The following is a 10,737-nucleotide window of genomic DNA, read 5'->3' as shown; positions in this document are numbered from 1 at the left end:
AGGGCATCTGCCTACCACATGGGAGGTCCATGGTTCAAACCCCGGGCCTCCTTGACCTGTGTGGAGCTGGCCCATGCGCAGTGCTGATGCGCGCAAGGAGTGCCGTGCCACACAGGGGTGTCCCCCGCTCAGGGGAGCCCCATGCACAAGGATTGTGCTCCGTAGGGAGAGCCGCCTAGCACGAAAGAAAGTGCAGCCTGCCCAAGAATGGCACTGCACACAGGGAGAGCTGACACAACAAGATGACACAACAAAAAGAAACACAGATTCCTGGTGCCGTTGATAAGGATAGAAGCGGTCACAGAAGAACACACAGTGAATGGACACAGAGAGCAGACAACTGGGGCGGGGGGGAAGGGGAGAGAAATGAAAAATAAATCTTTAAAAAAAAGTAAAAAGAATTTGTGCTTTATCAGGATGGCTTCATCATATCCTTAATAGTTTTTTATTTATTTATTTTTATTTTTATTTTTAACAGCTCCAACTGAGTTCGAAGCCTTACAGCAGGGGGCATGTGCATGAAGCCAACATACCCTTAAAGGACTGGCAAATAGAGTTGTGCGTTTAGACTAGTCCCCAACTACTGCACATGGTGTCCCTCCATTTGAGTTATTGGTGTGGCCAGTTAGTATGGCCCCTAAAACAATAAAATCTGCTACATCAACTAGTCACACCCCCAAAGTGGACGGAAGCACACTGCTGCAAAGACTCCTGGGGCTTTGTCCACTGTGAGGGCTCAGTCTCCTTAACCTACAGTGGACACTGCCTGCAGACTGGAGACACACTACAGTGTGTCGAATGCACGAGTCCTACCAACAGGGGCCAGAGTGATGTGAGTAGAACCTAAAGAAACACACCTGGCTTTAGGGCCTGCTCCTATGGAGGGTTAACGTGTGGTATTGTACGCTTGCCTACTCTAAGCAAAAGTCCTAAGGCCTATGGGAGAAAGTTCCAGTGTTACTTTACTCCCTGGAGAAAACCTGTCCCTCGCCCACCTACTAAACAATTGTGCTTGCCCCCTTTGGCTTCGTTTTTTCCAGATTCATTGGCTTCTTCTACATCTTCCTTGACTGGACCGCCACTGTAGCAACAACCCACGATGAGCTGGACTGCTGGATATGCCATCCCAACCCTCACCTCACTGGTGACGTCCCCATCGGTAACATCTTAAACATCCACGTGGGTGGAAGCGACAGCTGCATCGCTGGCATCCTTTCCTGCCCCCCTAATTGTTAAACAAGTGAGCCAGGAAGCAGATGTGGCTCAGGAGCTTGGGCTTCTGCCTACCACACGGGAAGTCTCAGGCTGGTTCTCGGTGCCTCCTGGAGAAGACAAGCAGACACAGAGAGCACACAGGGAATGGACACAGCGATTGGATGAGCACAAACAATGGGGGGGGGGAATAAATAAATCTTTAAAAAATAAACAACAACAGCAAAACCAATTCAGCCCTGGTGTACCTGTTTCTTTCTCAATACTTCATCTAACAGGCAACTGCTGAAACCTTGTTTGCCGTCATTGCTGCTGCCGATACAGAAGCAGCCAGCCGAATTACTAATAAACTAGGGCTTGCTCCCTCGTCCAGCTGGGAGGCTGTCAGACCCGTCCTTCCCTTCTTCACTTGGTTCCTTCCTCCTTGAACCATTGGTTCTGGTCATTCTACTCTTAATCTTTGGGCCTTGCTTATTTAACTTACAAATTAAATTAGAATCTTCCAGATTCCAACAACTCCACTTAAGATGATGGTGATGCAAGGATTTTCTCCAGTTCCAACCACAAATCCCCCAAGTGATCCTCCTGAGATCTTTAGATTTGGTCGCCAGAGAATTCCATTCCCCTGGCAGGCAGGGACAACGTCCCCATGACAGCATGACGTAGGTGCAGAAGACGATCATCCTCCTGCGTCACCCCTAAAGAATAAAGGGTGGAATTCTCTGAGGGGGATGAGGTAGGGAGAGGCCGGAGAGGGAGATAATGCAGCAAAGGAGGAGGACCCGGGAAACTCACCATCAGATAAGACCTGACCATGGGGGGGGGGGCGGGCAGGGACTCACCGCCCAAAGCCTAGGGCCAGAAAACACCAGATGACAAGAGGCCCACCCATCACCTGACCTCCAGGTGCTTCACCGACCCTCGCCTGGACTGTTCCCACTGCGAGGAATACGGAGCCAGTAAAAAGTTGCAGTTTTCAACCCCTCTTTTGCATAAAGCAGACCAATGAGAACGTTGGGACTTACAAGTCCTCATTTACGCAGAGGGGGTGGAAGGAGGGGCCCAGCTGTGTGGGAATGTAAACTGGTGGGGCCGCTGTGGAAGTCAGTTTAGTGGTTCCTTAGAAAGTTCAGTTACTGCACGGCCCAGGCAGTACTACTTCTAAATATATACCTCCAAGAGTGAAAGCAGGGACCTGAGCTCTGTGAACGCACACACCCCAAGCTCACGTTCAGAATTGCCGAAAGATGGCTGATCATGGCAGATGGGGTTCACTGACATGCCAGTTGGCCCTTCTTTGGAGCTGGTGTTTCTGCGTGATGGAGCTGGACTCAGATGGGATCTCTTTTCACAAACCTTTCATGCTACTTTACTGGAATTGTAGTTGGTGCTGGGGCTTAAGATATATCTAGGGGATTTGAATCTCTGGACTGACAATATGATAGCCAGGCCCTGACCTCAACAGATTACAGCTCCTACCCTCTGGTTTATTGGACTTACTCCACTCAGTTAACATGGAGTTGAAGAATGTCAACCACCACACCATGGAACCTAGAGTGCCTACAACTGAAAGCAGGAGGATTGCATCCAATATCCATGTGGACTCTAAACCCCCTCTTGACATAGATGTGGAATGGACACAACCAAGCCAAGGTCCACAGGAAGGAGGAATACAGTAAAGATCAGAGTGGACTTAATGATATTCTATTCATGAACTATTGTGGTTAATAATCGAGAAAATGTGGCACTGATGTGGAAAAAGTGGCCATGGTGGCTGCTGGGTGCAGCGAATGGAGGGAAGAGAAGAGATGTGGAGGCATTCTCGGGACTTGGAGTTGTCCTGAGTGGTGCTGCAGGGACAATTGCCGGATGTTGTATGTCCTCCCATGGCCCACTGGATGGAACATGGGAAAGTGTGGGCTATGGTGTGGATCACAGGACATGGGGTGCAGCAATGCCCGGAGATGTACTCACCAGACGCAATGGATGTGACATGATGATGGGGGAGAGTGTTACTGTGGGGGGAGTGGTGGGGTGGGGGCGGTGGGGGCGAATGGGGACCTCATATATATATATTTTTAAAGATTTATTTATTTATTTAATCTCCCCCGCCCCCCAGTTGTCTGTTCTCTGTGTCTATTTGCGGCGTCTTGTTTCTTTGTCCGCTTCTGTTGTCATCAGCGGCACGGGAAGTGTGGGCGGCGCCATTCTTGGGCAGGCTGCACTTTCTCTCGCACTGGGCGACTCTCTGTACGCAGCGCACTCCTTGCGCGTGGGGCTCCCCTATGTGGGGGACACCCCTGCGTGGCAGGGCACTCCTTGTGCGCATCAGCACTGCGCATGGGCCAGCTGCACACGGGTCAAGGAGGCCCGGGGTTTGAACCGCGGACCTCCCATGTGGTAGATGGACGCCCTAACCACTGGGCCAAGTCCGTTTCCCCTCATATTTTTTTAATGTAATGTCTTTTAAAAAAATGAATAAACTGAGTCGAATTTGGGAAAAAAAAAAAAGATGGCTGAGGAAGTGTCCATCAGCCGATGAACGGCTAAGCAAATTGTGGTAAATACATGGAATACAATATTATTCAGCTGTAAAAACGAATGATTTTCTGATAACACGTGACAACATGGACACAAAAGGACAAGTATTGTGTGATCTCATTATATGAAATAATTAGAATAAGTAAACTCATAGAGCCAGAAACTGGAAGACAGGTTACCAGGGCTGGGGTGGGGTAGGGAATGGAGGGTTAATGCTTACTTGGTACAGAATTCCTATTGGGAGTGATGGAAATGCTTTGGTGATGGACGGTAGCACAATACTGCAAGCATAATTAACAGCAATGAATTTTGTAATTGAATGTGATTAAAAGGGGAAATTTTAGTTTGTATATATGTTACTAGAATAAAAAATTTAAAAATCCATAGGACTGTACAATGCAAACAGTGAATCCTAATGTAAACTGTGGACCATAGTTGTAGTACAATTATAATATTCTTTCAGTTGTAACAAGAGTACTGCACTAATGCCAGGTGTTAAGAGTGGAAGGGGAGTGGTATCTGGGAACTCTGTATTTTCTGCATGATTTTTTCTATAAACCTATACCTCTAATAGAAAAAAATTACGTTAAACACAAAGCCTCAAATACTTTTTTTGCCTACAAAAAGCTGTACATGCTCATTGTGCAAAGTTCAGACAACCCTGAGATATATATATAGTGTAGAAGGTAAACAGTCCCCCTCTCATGCTCCCCAGATGTAGACACTGCTGACATTTTGGTGTATATTCTTCCAGATTTTTCTTTTGACAATATATGTGTGTGTGTGTGTGTGTTTTTTTAATTATTTATTTATTTATTTATTTTTAATTACATTATGAAAAATATGAGGTCCCATTCAACCCCACCGCCCCCGCCCCCCACTCCCCCCACAGCAACACTCTCTCCCATCATTGTGATACATCCATTGCACCTGGTAAGTTCATCTCTGAGCATCACTGCACCCCATAGTCAATGGTTCACATCATAGCGCAGACTCTCTCACGTTCCATCCAGTGGGCCCTGGGGGGATCTATAATGTCCCGTAATTGTCCGTGAAGCACTATCCAGGACAACTCCACGTCCCGAAAACGCCTCCACATCTCATCTCTTCCTCCCGTTCCCCACACCCAGCAGCCACCATGGCTACCGTTCCCACACCCATTCCACATTTTCTCTGTGGACATTGGATTGGTTGTGTCCATTGCACATCTATGTCAATGTGTGTGTGTTTTAAATTAGAGAAGCATGTTCATTGAAGAAAATTCAAAGCAATGCAGTACACTCTAATGGGAGGTCCCCCCTGCTTCTCCCCTCCAGAAGGGACCACTATTAACAGTTTTATAGCTATCTTTTTGAACTTTATATGCCTTTTATCCATGAGCATGCAGAAGCAAGGCTGGGGGAGATAATGATTATAGATGCAAAGGCCAACCTTACGAGGGTCCAAATCTCAGTCCCAATGATTACTAGCTGGTTGACTGTGGACAAGTTACTTAAGTTCTCTGAGCTTCATTTTCTTCCTCTGTAAGATGGGAATAATGATAGTACTTCATAGTGGTGGCTGGCAGAATTAAGTGAGAAAAAATATGCAGTGCTCAGCACAATGCCTCACTCAGCAAGGATTAAGGATTGTCATGTACATGCATGAGGCGAGCCAAATTTTTGTACAAAAATGGGATTCTACTGTGCCTATTGTCCTGTTTGATCTGGAGGCAGAATTATGTGGAAAGATTAGTCATGGGGATCCTGAAATTTACCCTGGAGATGTGATGATTACCGTTAGATTCAGAGACTTGGTTGCACAAGCCTAGGCTGGGAGAAGCCTGGATTTCACCAGCTGAGTCACTGCCGCCTCTGGACAGGAGGTGCTGGCACTCCTGCAGCCGGGGCTGGTCACTCCACGCCTGAGGCTTCGGGTATCAAAGGACTTTGCCCGCTCTCCACCCCTCGCTGTGTGTACACCCCGCTGTCCGTGTTGTCTTCTGCCTGGGCGTGTCCAAAACAGACCCCTCGTGACCTGCCCCCTCTCCAGCCCCATCCTCCAGCCTCCCCAGCCTCAGTGAAGGCTCCAGCCTCAGCCCCTTTGCTCACGCCAGACCCGGGAGGGGTGGGAGGGCGCTGCTTCTGCCCCGCCCCCTGCCCTGAATCCTGCCGCGTGCTGTGGGCCTCTGCTCCAGCACGCGTCCCAGCTCGGTCCACCTCCCCTACCTCGTCGTCACCCGCCCTGCTCCCTGCAGTCCACGTGCCACACCACAGCCAGAAACTGGTTTTTTGTTTGTTTTCTTGTCTCTATTTGCTTGTTTTTTTAAGAGCAGTTGTAGGTTTATAGCAAAATCATGCAGAAAGGACAGAGTTCCTATAGATCCCTTCCCCTCAACTTTCACCCTTTTGAGTAATGTAATGGGCTGAATGGTGACGCCTCCACATACACGTTCGCATCCTGATTCCCCGGGCCTGCGAAGGTGACTTTGTTTGGGAAAGGGTCTTGGCAGGTGTAATTAAGTTAAGGATTTCGAGATGAAGAGATTATGCTGGATTTTCTAGACAGGCCCTGAATCCAGTGACAAGTGTCCTTACGAGAGAGACGCAGGGGAGATGTGACAGAAGAGGAGGCCATGGGACAGGGAGGCAGAGGCTGGAGTGACAGCCACAAGCCGAGGAGCTCCTGGCGCCACCTGTGGCTGGGAGAGGCCAGGAAGGCGCCTCCCGAGGGGCGCGGCCACCCCACAGCCTTGATCCTGGATGCTGGCCTCCAGAATTGTGGAAGAAGACATTTCTGCTGTTGCAAGTCATCCAGTTTGTGGCAGTTTGTTCCAGCAGCAGCAGAAGCTAACATGAGCAGTATATACATGTGGTCAAAATGTCAAAAGCAATATAAAACGTATATATTTACAGGTAACCACTTTTATTAGGTTCTTTTGTCTGTTTCCAGGGTTTCTTTATGCAGAACCCAGAAAATATGAAAGAGGGATACGCTTTGATGTCCCTGCCCTTTCTTTTGTGGTCTGGAACCAGGGATTGAACCGGGACCTCACATGGGGGAGGCCAGCACTCAACAACCAGCCAGATTGGCTCCCTTGAGTTGGCTTTTTCGTTTGTTTGCTGGGAACCCAACCTGGGACCTCCCATGTGGGAGGCAGGTGCTCAACTGCTTGAGCCACATCTGCTCCCTTCCCTGCTTTTTTTTTTAATTTTAAAAAAATTATTGATGTATATCACATACATAAACAATAAGTGCATAATAATAGTTGTGAACTTACAAAACAAACATATATAACATACAGGACTCTCATAACTCACCCTACCACCAATAACTTACATTGTTGTTAAACCTTTTTAACTAATGATTAAAGAGCATTATCAAAATATTACTACTAATCAAAGTATTTTTTCACAACCAATCCTATTATTATCTTTATATCATTTATATCTGAACATACATAAACAATAAGTGTATAGGAAAAGTTGTGAACTTACAAAGCAAACGTGCATAACATCATACAGGAGTCCCGTACGTCAACCCTCCACCAACATCTTACATTGTCGTGAGACATTTGTTACAAATTACGAAAAATTATTGTCAAAATCTTACTACTAATCATAGTCCTTATCTTATATTTGGTGTGTTTTTCCCCTAACCCACCTTATTATTATTTTTTAAATTATTTTTTATGACAGAAGTTGTAAACTTATAAAACAATCATGCACATGTGCAGAATTCCCAAACAACACCCCTCCATCAACACACCACACTGTGGTGTGTCATTTGCTACAGATAAAATAACATCATCTGATTGTTACCATGTCCATAGTATACATTTCGCTCATATTTTCCATACTGCCTCAGTATCAACACAGTACATCTTTTGCATAGATGGTAGAATATTATATTATTACTACTAACCACAGTCCATAGGTCACTCCAGCTGTATTTTTCCCATGCTTCTCCACATTCCCAACACCCTGCAGTAGTGATGTACATTTGCTCTAGCTCACAAAGGACACTCTTGCATCTGTACCATCAACCACAATCCTCATCCACCTCTTGGTTTACTGTGCTATCCAGTTCCTAGATTTTTCTCTAGCATTCTGTCAATTGGCATTTACATAACTAGACTACCATTTTCAGTCACATCCCCATTTATAAACTAGCTGTTACTAACTGTGTGTTACCATCCACTCTATACATTTCCACACTTTTACAGTAAAGCTAATTAAAACTTCTACATACATTAAACATCAGTAGTCCACTCAGTCCTCCTCTAATCTCCTTTAAGAATCCACCACCTACCACCAGGTCTTGAAGATATTTTCCAATTTCTTCTAGGAGTTTTATTTTTAGGTTTTTGATCCATTTTGAGTTAATTTTTGGATAAGGTTTGAAATAGGGATCCTCTTTCCTTCTTTCAGCTATGGATGTCCAATTCTTTCAGCACCATTTGTTGAATGGAGTGTTCTGCCTGAGCTGTGTGAGTTTGACAGGCTAGTCAAAAATCACTTGACCATACATGTGAGGATCTGTTTCTGAACAATCAATTTGGTTCCATTGGTCTATTGTATCTGTGTTTAGTGTTTTTACCACTATAGGTAGGTATTATGATTTAAAGTCTGGAGATGAGGGTTCATTTTTCCTTTTTATGATGTTTCTGGCTATTCAGGACTCCTTGCCCTTCCAAATAAATTTAACGATCGTGTTTTCTATTTTTTCTTTAATGCAGGTGGAATTTTTATTTGGATTGCTTTAAATCTGTATATCAATTTGAGTAGAATTGACATCTTAATGATATTTGGTCTTCCAGTCCATGAGCATGGAATGTTCTTCCAGTTATTTAGGGCTTTTTTGATTTGTTTTAACACTGAGTTGCAGTTTTCTGAATACAAGTGCTTTACATCATTGGTTAAGTTTATTCCTGACTATCTGAGTTTTATCTGTCATATTTTATTTTCACCACTCTTTGACACTTTTAGTTACTTTTATTGATAATAATCTTCATTTCTAGACTCTCCTCCGGGTCTTTACTCTCCTGTCTTTTCTCTTCAGGATCTAGCACACCCTTTAGTATTTCCTGAAAAATCTGGTCTCTTGCTTAATAATTCTCTCAGTTTGTTTATCTGTGAATATTCTAATTTCTTCTTCATTTTTGAAAGACTGTCTTGCTGGATATAAGATTCTTGACTGGAAGTTTTTCTCTTGTAGTATCTTAAATATTTCAGACCACTGTCTTCTTGCCTCCATGGATTCTGGTGAGAAATCAGCACTTACTCTTATTGGATATCCCTTATATGTTATGCATTGCTTTTCTCTTGCTGCTCTCAGAATTCTCTCTTTGTCTTTGGCATTTGACATTCTGATGAATATGTGTCTTGGAGTTGGCCTATTCAGATTTTTTCGGATGGGAGTATGTTGTACTTCTTGGACAGGGATATCTATGTCCTTCAATAAGGTTGGGAAATTTTCTACCATTATTTCTTCAGGTATTCCTTCTGCCCTTTTTCCCTTCTCTTCTCCTTCTGGGACACCCATGACACCTATGTTTGCACATCTCTGGCTGTCGTTTAGTTCCCTTCCCTGCTCTTTGGATGAGTGATCTTTCTAAGGGTCTGTCTGGCACGTCACCCATAGCACGTTGACGAGATCTGAACAGCTCATGTGGCCCACCAGACCCTCCCCCTGCTCCCAGCCCCACTCTTCTCCCACACCTTCCTGGGGAGGCTACTCCAAGGCCCTTCAGGCTCCACTGGCTTCTACTCAGATGTCACCTCCCCCGAGAGGCCCTCCGAAACCTCCCAGCATCCCTGATCCTGCTGCCTCTTATTGAGCCACCCTGATCAGTTTTCCTCACTGGATTGATCACAGTAAATTTGCCTTGGCGATGCACTGCCCTTTTTGTGCCTGCCCCACCCCCCACAGTCTGTTTTGTTCATCCCTCAATGCCAGGACCTGAAAGAGTGCACGGTATATAGTAAGCCCTCTGTAAATATTTGAATATATAAATAAATATTAAATACCAAGTACTTTCTAGAAACTGTGACATACATTGGAGAAAGGGTTCTTTACTCAGAGTCCATGGACCCTCTAAAGTTCTATGCAACATTTTGTGTACACATGCATTATTTCACACAGAGATGCTTGCATTAAATTCTCAAAGGGGTCTTGTCCCCAAAGATGTGAAAGGGCCTTAAAATCAGGGCTGGATTGTACAGGAAGGGGAGCAAGCTTAAACTCAGACGCTGAGGCCCCCTGTACGGACCTGCACTCGTTTGGCTTGGAGACATACAGGAAAGGCAGGGCCTCTGCCTGGAGATGCCTGCAGGCTGCCCTGACCTGGAGCGAGCAGCTAAGTTCTGTGAGCAGTGAAGGGACTAGGAAGAAATGGCAGGGATTTCACTCCGATAGAGGACGGGCTTCTTAACAATTCAAAGTGACCAAAGACAGAAGGGCTGTCTGGCAAGGTGGTGAGGGCCTTGTCACTGGAGGTATGGAAGCAGAGAACATAACCTCTGCTTGAAACTCTGGGCTGGGTGGGCACGGAAGCCCTGGCCAAGGAAACAGTTCTAGGATATAGGAGTAGTGGTTGGCTTGGGTCAGAAGGGACAGTCTCCAAATTAATGTAACTTTGATGTCCCTCCCAGCCTCCCACAGGCTGAAGTACAGATGATATGTCTCTGTCTGTCCCCAGAATGAGCCACTCAAGTGCCATCCCAATCCCATAAAAGGGGGAGGCCTGGACCACCTTGCCAGGTTTCTGGGGGTACAGGCCACCCTGCCTGTCCCTGTGACCCCGGGAGGGGCTGTCTGGGTCTGAAATGCGGGCATGGCCCTGGGTCCCCTCTTCTGGCCTCTGCCCCTTTGCAGCGATGGTTTCAGTTTGCACAGGCTGCTGTCCAGTTCCTGGGGACGGCTGGAGGTGTGCACTCCCCGCTGGCCCGGCTCTGGGCCTCCCTCGGGCTTCCTCAGGGTTGGAAACTTTTCTTACAATCCCTT

The sequence above is a fragment of the Dasypus novemcinctus genome, chromosome 2 (assembly GCF_030445035.2).
Source record: "Dasypus novemcinctus isolate mDasNov1 chromosome 2, mDasNov1.1.hap2, whole genome shotgun sequence".
NCBI classification, from domain to species: domain Eukaryota; kingdom Metazoa; phylum Chordata; class Mammalia; order Cingulata; family Dasypodidae; genus Dasypus; species Dasypus novemcinctus.
This window is presented reverse-complemented; position numbering follows the sequence as displayed.